Raw genomic sequence first — 11,729 nt, 5'->3', positions numbered from 1 at the left:
CACGTCCGAAATAGTACTTTATAAGTGGTCGGAAAATGTTCTCGAAATGCGTTGAAAGTTGGCATGCGGTGTTGTTATGTTGTTAGTAGGTCGCCTGCCAAGTTTCATCGCATTCGGACTTCGTTTGATGCCCCAACGGATATCTATAGCGGCAATATAGTCGGTCTAACGTCAGACGTTTTCGGTCTTCGGAAGCTACTGCCGGGCCTCTCTCTCTCCTCTCTTCTCAGCTCATCTCTCTCTAGCACAGCCCACTAGTCCACCTATCTAACCCCCTCCGCTCCGGATCATCCGATCGAGATCAAACGGCTCCGAAACGGAGCAAAACCCCCAACCCTAGCTCCTTCTGCTATATATGGACACCCCTAGTCCATTTTGGCCCTCTTCCACCCTCCTCCTCATTTTCCACGCAGCCCCAGCCTCCACCCGCCACTTGTCGCCGTCCGATCCGCTCCGCCGCCGCCACTTGGCCTTCTACAGCGCCGCCATCTCACCGTCGCCATGTAGCGCCACCCCAGTGGGCAGCGCCTAGGGCTGGAATTCGAGCCGAGTCGAGCCAGCTCGGCTTGACTCGCTAGAGCTTGTTTCGTTAACGAGCTAGCTCGACTCGACTCGTTACTATAACGAGCTCAAACCCAAGATTTGCTCGACTCGTATAACTCACGAGCTGGCTCGTTTAGCTTGTTAAGCTCATTCAAGATATAAACATAAAGCCCACAAATATGATAAAAATGATTATTTATATATTAAACATATATATCACTAAACAATTGCAATTTCCTTGTAACGCATGAGTCTCTCCCAGGCCGCTGGGCCTTCAACGACCGGGCCTTGTGTTGTGCGCCTAGGGCGTAGGGTGCTGAGTGACTGATCTTTCTTTGTATTGGGAGTGGCTGATCTATTGTATCGAGCCTAACGAGTTACATGAGTACTCGTGAGATTGGCTTGTTTAACTTGGTCTATAAACGGTCTTAAACTAAAACTCGACTCAACTCGTTATTCTTCGAGATCGAGTCGATTCGAGCCGAGTCACGAGCTACTTGTTTAGCTCGCGAGCTTCGAGCTTTTTTTCTAGCCCTAGCAGCGCCGCCTCCCCGCCCAACCAGATGAGGCCACGTCGCCCCTCCAGCGCCCCCTTCCACCGCGGCCCGCTCAGGCCCGTGCGGGGCCCGCCCGAGCCCATCGGGGCCCGAGCGCTCCATCGGCGCTCCCCTGGTTCCTCCCCGAGTTCCCGAACCGCACAACCTCCTCCAGCGCTGCCCCAACCTCGTCGTCGGTCGTCGTCTTCGCCGGACCTACCGCCGCCGGCGACCATCGCCGCCTTGGTGAGCTCGCCCAGGCCACCCGCCTTCCCTTCCCCTCCTCTCTCTCTCTCTCACCCGAGCTCCCTCCCTCTTCTTTGTAGGAGCTCGCCGGCCTCGAGGTCCTCATTGTCGCCGGTGCTCGTTCCAGCCGTCCCCGTGCCAGATCCGATGAGCCACCGCCCGGATCCGTTCCTCTCCGTTCCTCCCCACCGCCCTCACCTGCCGGAGTCGCTCCTGCCCTGTCGTTGACTTCGGGTGCCGCCGTCCCTGTCTCCTGCTCCTGCGCCTGAGCCAAACATGAGGAGGACGAGCGCCTCAAACTCCTGCATCGCTGGACCGGCCTGTGAGGCCCAGCACCGCGCAAGGCCCAGCACCCCCTTTCCGGCCTATGTCTCCATCGACTGGGCTGAGGCCCATGGTGAGAACTCTCACCCCAGCACCCCAAACCGTTGTTCACATTCGGCCCGTTACATTTTTTCCAGCTCTGGAGGTTTTCCCTATTTGTCTAGAGAATGTTAGTTTTGCAGAATAACCCCTCTAGTTCATGCATATTGTAACTCACAAACCGTGCATCTTATGTAAAAACTTTATATATGAAAAATGCTTAAAATTGTGTCTAGTTTCATAATATCCAACTTTAAACCATGTTTAAAATGTTTAAACTGCTGTTTGCATTTATTTTCTTAATTGCCATGTTAAAATGATTTAATTCATAACTAAATAACCGTAGCTCCAAACCTAACAAACTTTATATGTAAATGGGGTAGAAAAATGCATAGATTATCATGGTGACCTTGCTTTGCATGTTTAAAAACTTTAAAATATGCCTTAGGACATAACAGTACCAAACCTAAAATATGCACATAAGGAGTTTTCAGACTTGTTTGTTGTACCGGCTGTCGGATTTCGGGCTCCGCAAAACCCTTAAGATTCGAACAGAGGGGCGTGACGAAGATCTCTCCCACTACACGTCTACCTAGCGCCTCTCTCTTCTCCTGGTGGTGGGAATGGAATGCAAGCAAGCAAACAAGTAGAGCACACAATAGTTTACCTAGGTTCAGGCCACCTTGCGGTGTAAAACCCTACGTCCTGATTTAGTGGACTGGCCTCGCGAGGGCTCGAGTATGAAAAAATACAGTGGTTTCCTGAGCTCAGGAGGCGAGCTCGAGAGGGGTGAGGAAGCATATGTTCTTGCTCCTTTGCTATGCTAAGTCCCAATGGGTTGGTTCCTCTTTATGCTAGGAACCCTAGCTACTTATATAGACGGCCAGGGTCCTCTTCCCCCGAAATGTTTAGGCAGGAAGGGAATCCCACAACGGCCATTTGAGCGGGAACACAAGGACACTCCTATCCTGACAAAAGGTGGTCTTCGACTGCAAAGAGGGCAGGCGGTGACGCGGTGGTGGGCTCGGCGATGACATCCTTCCTGCCGTCCTTGCGGTCTTCGGTATTGTTGCACCAAAGGGGAAACCTTTGTCTCGCCCCTCGGGAACTTGTGCATGTGCAGTCTCCTTTGCACCAATATGGAAACTACGCCCGCTGGCACGGTTCATCCTAAGCCCCCAGCATTATGAGGCTCACGCTGGGATCATGACGACGCACGGCGGGGCGCGCCTGCGAGTGGTGCCCGGGCACCTCCCTCACGACCAGGTCCGGGGTCCCCCTAAGGGGAGCACCCGAGCCCGTCCTGAGAGGGGCGCTGGGCGCGCCTCCCTATGCGAGGGTGGAAGGCGCCTCATCAGCAGGCGCGGAGCTTGAGGTGGTGCCGTCGGGAGCCCCCGAGGCCTGAGAGTCGGGCAGTTGCTTCTTCTTCTTGGGGGCGGTCATCAGGGCGAAGACGGCTCCGTCTCCATCGGAGCTCTCGATCGCCGCAGTCTGATAGGCACGCTCTAGAGAACGTACTGCTTCCTTCTCGTCGCAAGCGATCGTGATGACTCCGCAACTTCCAGGCATCTTGAGGACGTTGTAGCCATGATGGGTCGCCCCCATAAACTTGGAGAGGGCCGGATACCCTAGGATGGCGTTGTACGGGAGGTTGATGTTGGCGACGTCGAAGTCGATGAGCTCGACGTGGTAGTTGTCGCGGTCGCCGAAGGTGACGGGGAGGCGGACTGCCCCATCGGGAGGGTGGAGCCGTCTGTGACTCCGTAAAATGGCTTGGTCGGGTGCAGCTGATCGTAGGGTACTTGAAGAGTCTTGAAGATCTAAACGAAGAGGACGTTGAGCCCTGCCCCACCGTCGATGAGGGTCTTGGTCACGCGGACGTTACTGATGGTCGGGGTGCAGAGCATCGGGAAGTGCCTGGCGCGGCGGTGCAACTGAGCTGATCCTTGGGGTCGAAGGCGATGATCTACTTGGCCCACCTGAGGTTGCGCGCGGCGTCAGGCCTGGGGAGCGCCGCGTTCACCTCACGAGCGAACTGCTTGAAGATGCGGTGAGAAGCCGGAGCGTGGGCTCCTCCCAGGATGCACACGACCCCGCGTGGCTCCTGGAAGCCCCCCGCTTCATTTCCCTGGCAGTCGTCGTCATTTCTTCTTGGCGGTGGTGGCAGCGGAGGAGGCAGGCTCGCGAGGCTGGTCGCGCCAGAGGGCGTCACGAGGCTGCTCCTGCCAACGGTCTTCACGAGGCTGATCACGCCATCCTTGGCGCGAGTTCCTGCCGTCCCAGCATCCTCCGCCACAGCCTCCTCCGTGGCCGTAGCCATGGTTGTCGCGCTTAGGGCGCTGCCCGACGTGCCCGCCGCGCATCGCCCTGAGCTCTTGGCAGTCGTTGGTGTTATGGCTATGGACATCATGGAAGACGCAGTACGGACGGTTGTCTCTTGGAGGGTCATTGTAGCCGCAGCCGCGCTTCACTTCTGGCTCCACGGCCAGCACGGCTGGTCCCTTGCGCTTTGCTTCCTTGGCCTTGGTCTTCTTGTCGTCGGCCTCCGCCTCAGGCAGTTCCAGGAGGGAGAGGCGGCCTTCCTCTGCCCTGGCGCACTTCGCCGCGAGATTGAACATCTCGAGGGCCGTGCACAGGTTCTCGTGGATGGCAAGATCCTCCTTCATCCTGACGTCGCGGACACCGTCGGAGAACGCCGAGATGATGGCCTCGGAGACCCTGGGGATCTTGAGGCGCACGGTGTTGAAGCGTTGCATGTACATCTGCAAGGTCTCCCCAGGCTGCTGCCTTACGAGGCGCAGGTCTGCGGCCGCTGGAGCTTGGTCGCGGGTACCTTGGAAGTTGGCGATGAAGCGCTCATGAAGCTCCTCCCAAGAAGAGATGGATCCTGGAGGAAGGTTCATGAGCCAGGAGCGTGCGCCGTCCTTGAGGGCCATGGGGAACCAGTTCGCCATGACCTGCTCGGTGCCGTTCGTCGCCTCGATGCTGAGCTCATAGAGTTGGAGGAACTCCGCCGGGTCGGCAGTGCCGTCGTAACATGAAGGCAGGTCCGGCTTGAACTTGTCGGGCCAGATGAGGCGCCGTAGCTCAGGAGCTAGGGCGCGGCATCCAGCCACGCTCATGATTGCTGGCGCCCCCTGCGCCTATGGTGCTGGATCTTGGGGTGCAGGGGCCACCACCTCCTGTGGGGCACGATTCTGGTGTTGCTGAGCGGGGAGCACGCGCGCTTCTGCCTGGGGGCATGGGACCACCTGGCAGCTCTCCTCATCGCGCGCGGGGGCCCTGCGGGGCTATTCACACAATGGAGCCTCGCGCCTGAGCCCCTAGCCGGCGCCGCGCGGTGGAGGTGGGGGCGAAGTGCCATGGTCCTCGTTCCCTGCCATGGGCGACGGAGGGCGAGAGGAATGGGTCGGTGCGGGCGCCTCCCCGGCGGCGTTGACGAGCTTGGTGATGCGGTGGAGCCACTCGTCGTAGAGGTCGTCCGCCGGACGGTAGCGTAGGAGCTCCCGCACCATCAGTAGCGCAGGCTGCTGGTAGACCGGCCTGCGGCGGACTAGCGAGGACGACGCTGCTGCCAGCGAAGGTGATGGGGTCACTGTGCGGCCTTCGCGCCGCACGGATAGCGGCAACGACGAGTCCTGCTGCTCGTGAATGGCTGGGTCCGTGGCCGCGTTGACGACCGGCGAGTTGGGGCGGAGTGGTGCGCCGTTGCCCGCGGGTACCATCTGAGTGACGTTGGCGGCGCGGCGGGCGACACGTGCTCGGCGAGTGTCCACCATGGCGGTGAAATGAGGTCAACGGAGAAGAGCGGAGAGAGGTCATCAGAGAAGCGAGATTTCAACACGCCCCCTACCTGGCGCGCCAAATGTCGGATTTTGGGCTCCGCAAAACCCTTAAGATTCGAACACAGGGGCATGACGAAGATCTCTCCCACTACACGTCTACCTAGTGCCTCGCTCTTCTCTTGGTGGTGGGAATGGAATGCAAGCAAGCAAACAAGTAGAGCACACAAGAGTTTACCCAGGTTCAGGCCACCTTGCGGTGTAAAACCTTACGTCCTGCTTTAGTGGATTGGCCTCGCGAGGGCTCGAGTATGAACAAATATAGTGGTTTCTTGAGCTCAGGAGGCGAGCTCGAGAGGGGTGAGGAAGCGGATGTTCTTGCTCCTTTGCTATGCTAAGTCCCAATGGCTTGGTCCCTCTCTATGCTAGGAACCCTAGCTACTTATATAGACGGCCAGGGTCCTCTTCCCCCGAAATGTTTAGGCGGGAAGGGAATCCCACAACGGCCATTTCAGCGGGAACACAAGGACGCTCCTATCCTGACAAAAGGTGGTCTTCGCCTGCAAAGAGGGCAGGCGGTGACGCGGTGGTGGGCTCAGCGATGACATCCTTCCTGCCGTCCTTGCGGTCTTCGGTCTAGTTGCACCAAAGGGGAAACCTTTGTCTCGCCCCTCGGGAACCTGCGCCTGCGCGGTCTCCTTTGCACCGATATGGAAACTACGCCCACTGGTGCGCGCTGGCGCCCACTGGCGCCCGCTGGCACGGTTCATCATGGCTTGCATCACTGCCTCCTCCTGAGGCAGCCCTTCCCTTGAGATCTCCACCCTCCCGAAGCAGCCTAGCCGAGGCCACTCTTGGGAGAGGTCTTGGTTGCCCCTCTGGAGCAGCCTAGGTGAGGCCGCTCCCTGAGGAGGTCTTGGTCGTTCTCCTCGCCAGGGATGGCCCCCTCGCGAGGGTCTTGAGAAGCTGGTCGATCAGCTGGGCCCTACCGAGCCGTACCTGGAACGCGACATGGGCTGCAGACAGGCAAGTCTGGGTACCCTGGTTCCCAGTACGCCGACACCGACCTCATTTAAACTTCCCTAGATAGGTAGTTTTCATATGCTTCACCTCTTGCCATGTTAATCAACATTTAATATTGTTGGGTACCTAAACAAGAGAGAACTAAATAAGTCACATGGTGTTTTGTCAATATGCAACGGAGTTGCATATTGAGCTCCACTTAATTTGTAGGATTGTTTGTGCATTTTGCCATGCCATGCCTCATTAAACTGGACATGCTTCATACTTGGTTGCGCATCATGCCATGCTTATGTGATGGTTGTTTACTATGTCGTTTGCTTCTTTCCGGGTTGCTTCTCTCGTTAGCTTCAGTTTCGTTCCGGGGTTGTGAGGAATCGTTCGACTACGTCCATTTGTCTTCTTAATGGACTCGTTCTTCTTCCTTGCGGGATTTCAGGAAAGATGACCATACCCTCGAAATCACTTCTATCTTTGCTTGCTAGTTTCTCGCTCTATTGCTATGCCACGATACCTACCACTTGCTCTATCATGCCTCCCATATTGCCATGTCAAGCCTCTAACCCACCTTTCCTAGCAAACCGTTGTTTGGCTATGTTACCGCTTTGCTCATCCCCTCTTATAGCGTTGCTCGTTGCAGGTGAAGATGAAGTTTGTTCCATGTTGGAACATGGATATTGTTGGGATATCATTATTATATCTTGTTTACATTAATGCATCTATATACTTGGTAAAGGGTGGAAGGCTCGGCCTTATGCCTGGTGTTTTGTTCCACTCTTGCCGCCCTAGTTTCCGTCATACCGGTGTTATGTTCCTTGATTTTGCGTCCCTTACACGGTTGGGTGTTATGGGAACTCCTTGACAGTTCGCTTTGAATAAAACTCCTCCAGCAAGGCCCAACCTTGGTTTTACATTTGCCTAACAACCTATCACCTTCCCTTGGGTTCTGCAGACTCAACGGTCATCTTTATTTTAACCCCCCTCCCCGGGCCAATGCTTTTCTAAGTGTTGGTCCGAACTAGAGCACCGTGCGGGACTGTCCCTTGGCAACTTGGGTTATGTTGGTACCTGTATGCTTAGCTTATCTGGTGTTGCCCTGAGAACGAGATATGTGCAGCTCCTATCGGGATGTCGGCGCATCGGGCGGTCTTGCTGGTCTTGTTTTACCATTGTCGAAATGTATTGTAACCGGGATTCCGAGACTGATCAGGTCTTCCCGGGAGAAGGAATATCCTTCGTTGACCATGAGAGCTTGTGATGGGCTAAGTTGGGACACCCCTGCAGGGTTTTGAACTTTCGAAAGCCGTGCCCGCGGTTATGTGGCAGATGGGAATTTGTTAATATCCGGTTGTAGAGAACTTGACACTTAACTTAATTAAAACGCATCAATCGCGTGTGTAGCCGTGATGGTCTCTTCTCGGCGGAGTCCGGGAAGTGAACACAGTTCTTGTGTTATGCTTGAACGTAAGTAGTTTCAGGATCACTTCTTGATCACTTCTAGCTTCACGACCATTGTGTTTCTTCTCTCCTCGCTCTTATTTGTGTATGTTAGCCACCATATATGCTTAGTGCTTGCTGTAGCTCCACCTCACTACCTTTTCCTACCCATAAGCTTAAATAGTCTTGATCTCGAGGGTGTGATATTGCTGAGTCCTCGTGACTCACAGATACTTCCAAACAGTTGCAGGTGCCGATGATGCCAGTACAGGTGACGCAACCCAGCTCAAGTGGGAGCTCGATGAAAATCTTGTTCATTGTGTTGTTTTGTTTCCTGTTGATCAGTAGTGGAGCCCAGTTGGGGCGATCGGGGATCTAGCATTTGGGGTTTTCTTCTTTATTTTGGTTCCGTAGTCGGATCTTTCTTGTACTCCAGATGATGTATGTTTAACTTGTATTTGTGTGAAGTGGCGATTGTAAGCCAACTCTTTATCCCTTTCTTATTCAGTACATGGGATTGTGTGAAGATTACCCCTCTTGCGACATGCCTACCAGGCGGCTATGCCTCTAAGTCGTGCCCCGACACGTGGGAGATATAGCCACATTGTGGGTGTTACATTAATATCTCTCTCGTGTTCTTGATTTGGCACGATCTTAATGTGTCGTGGGCTTTGGTAATATAGTTGGATCATATGTTGTTTTCCCCTCTATATCTTGTTCCGAAGAATTGCGTTTTCCCTTTGAGATTTCATTATTATCAGACTGAATACTTTTATCGATTTGAAAACACTTGATGTATGTCTTCCTATGAATACCCATGGTGATAATGGGGTATCATATTGATTCACTTGATGTGTTTTTGGCACTCAACTCGCGGATTGCAGAGGTGACATTGGGGTAATCTATGCATAGGGGTTGATGCACGTTCTCGTCTTTGTTTCTCTGGTAGAAATCTTTGGGAACTCTTTGAGGTTCTTTGTGTTGGATTGAGTATTATGAATCTGAAATTGTTTGATGCATATCATATAATCAACTCACGGATACTTGCATTGAGATTGGAGTATCTAGGTGACATTAGAGTTGGTTGATGTGTATCATATGGAGTATTTGTGACATTTATAGGGATAGATTCATAGATCGACCGGACAGGATAACTTTGAGGTGGTTTTGTACCCTACAAACAATATCGCCTTATGTTCTCCGCAAGATAAGAACTTTGGAGTGATTCTTCATCGCACGTCGAGGGATAGTTATATGATCCAATTATATTAGCATCGCTAAGAAATTGCACTAGTGAAAGTATGAACCCTAGGCCTCATTTTCAAGCATTGCAATATTGTTTGTGCTCACTTTTGTTACTTTATACCTTGTTGTTTTTTATTGTTCCTATTAGAAAAAATCAATATCTACTATCCCTATTACACTTGTATCACCATCTCTTCGCTGAACTAGTGCACCTATAAATTTACCATTGTATTTGGTGTGTTGGGGACAAGAGAGACTCTTTGTTATTTGGTTGCAGGGTTGTTTGAGAGAGACCATCTTCATCCTATGTCTCCCACGGATTGATAAACCTTAGGTCATCCACTAGAGGGAAAATTGTTACTTCCCTATAAAACTCTACGCTTGGAGGCCCAACACGAGTCTACAAGAATAAAGTTGCATAGTAGACATCACACCGCCCCAGTGTTAGCCAAGTAATTGGTTCATACTTTTTAACGCGCTTCAGCTTTTTCAACCCTCATGCAATACATGAGAGCAAGCCATGGATATAGCACTATGGGTGGAATAAGTATGGTGGTAGAGATTGATACGAAGAAGACAAAAAAGGAGAAAGTCTCACACTGACGAGGCTAATCAACGGGCTATGGAGATGCCCATCAATTGATGTCAATGCAAGGAGTAGGGATTGCCATGCAACGGATGCACTAAGAGCTATAAGTGTATGAAAGCTCAAAAAGAAACTAAGTGGGTGTGCATCCCACTTGCTTGCTCATGAAAACCTCGGGCATTTGAGGAAGCCCATCATTGGAATATAGAGGCCAAGTTCTATAACGAAACATTCCCACTAGTTATATGAAAGGGAAAACATAGGATGCTCTCTATACGAAAAACATGGTGCTACTTCGAAGCACAAGTGCTGAAAGGATAGTAACATTGTCCCTTCTCTCTTTTTCTCTCTTTTTTTTTATTTTTTTCTCTTTTTTCTTTTCCCCTTTTTCTTTTTTTCTTTGGGCTTTTTTATTTTTTTTCTTTGTCCGGAATCTCATCCTGACTTGTGGGGGAATCATAGTCTCCATCATCGTTTCCTCACTTGGGAGAATGCTCTAATAATGAATATGATGATCATCACACTTGTATTTACTTACAATTAAAAAAAAATTACAACTCGATACTAGAACAAAATATGACTATATGAATGCCTTAGGCGGTGTACCAGGATGTGCAATGATCTAGCATAACATGTATAAAAATGATTAATGGTGGCTGAGCCACAAGTACTATGTCAACTATATGATGATGCAAAGCAATATGATAATGATGATGCGTGTCATAAAATGGAATGGTGGAAGTTAAATGGCAATATATCTCGGAATGGCTATAGAAATTCCATAATATGTAGGTAAGGTGGCTGTTTTGAGGAATATATAATGAGTCTTATGTGTGATACAACATATCATATCATGCGGTTTGGATGCACCGGTGAAGTTTGCACCACATATCAAGGTGAGAAAGGGCATTGCACGGTATCGAAGAGGCTCGCAAATTGCGGAAAGGTGAGAGGTGTATAATCCATGGACTCATGTTAGTCATAAAGAACTCACATACATATTGCAAATTTTTATTAGCCCTTGAAGAAAAGTACTACTACGCATGATCCTAGGGGGAGATTGGTAGGAGCTAACCATCGTGCGCCCCTGACCTTCACGCAAAGGAAGACACTCAATAATAAATCACGCTCCAACTTCATAGCATAACAAGAAACTATTGGTGCATGCTTCGGGAATCACAAACCTTAATACCAATATTATTACTAAACCACAATTACTTATTAGCATAACCCACATATTACCACCTTTATATCGCAAAACTATTGCAAGGAATCAAACTTATCATATTCAGTTATCTACATGAAAGTTTTTATTATATCCCTCTTGAATGTCTACCATATCCAGACCAAATTCATAGCTTGTACTAATTTCCATCACTATTACCAACTCTCAAAAAGATATAAGTGAAGCATGAGATTGCACCTATTTCTTTAAAATATAACCACCGCCGCGCTCTAAAAGATATGAGTGAGGCATTAGAGCAACTACCTAGCTCAAAAGATATGAGTGAAGCACATAGACTATTCTAACAAATCACGAATAATGTGTGTCCCTCTAAAAAAGGTGTGTTCAACAAACATAATTGTGGCAAACTAAAAATCAAACAAAGCAAACACTCATACAATACATGACGCTCCAAGCAAAACTCATATCATGTGATGAATAAAAATATAGCTCCAAGTAGTATTACCGATAGTTGGTAGAAGAAAGAGGGGATGCCTTCCGGGGCATCCCCAAGCTTAGATTCTTGGGAGTCCTTTAATATTACCTTGGGGTGCCTCGGGCATCCCCAAGATTAGTCTCTTGCCACTCCTTATTACTTCATCCGTCGTGATCTCACTCAAAACTTGAAAACTTCAGCACACAAAACTCAACAGAAAACTCGTGAGATCCGTTATAACAAAGCAAATCACCACTTTAGGTACTGTTGTAAACCCATTCATATTTTAATCTTGCATTATACCTACTAT

This window comes from Triticum dicoccoides, chromosome 6A, assembly GCF_002162155.2.
Source record: "Triticum dicoccoides isolate Atlit2015 ecotype Zavitan chromosome 6A, WEW_v2.0, whole genome shotgun sequence".
Lineage (NCBI taxonomy): Eukaryota > Viridiplantae > Streptophyta > Magnoliopsida > Poales > Poaceae > Triticum > Triticum dicoccoides.
Note: the sequence above shows the minus strand (reverse complement) of the source record.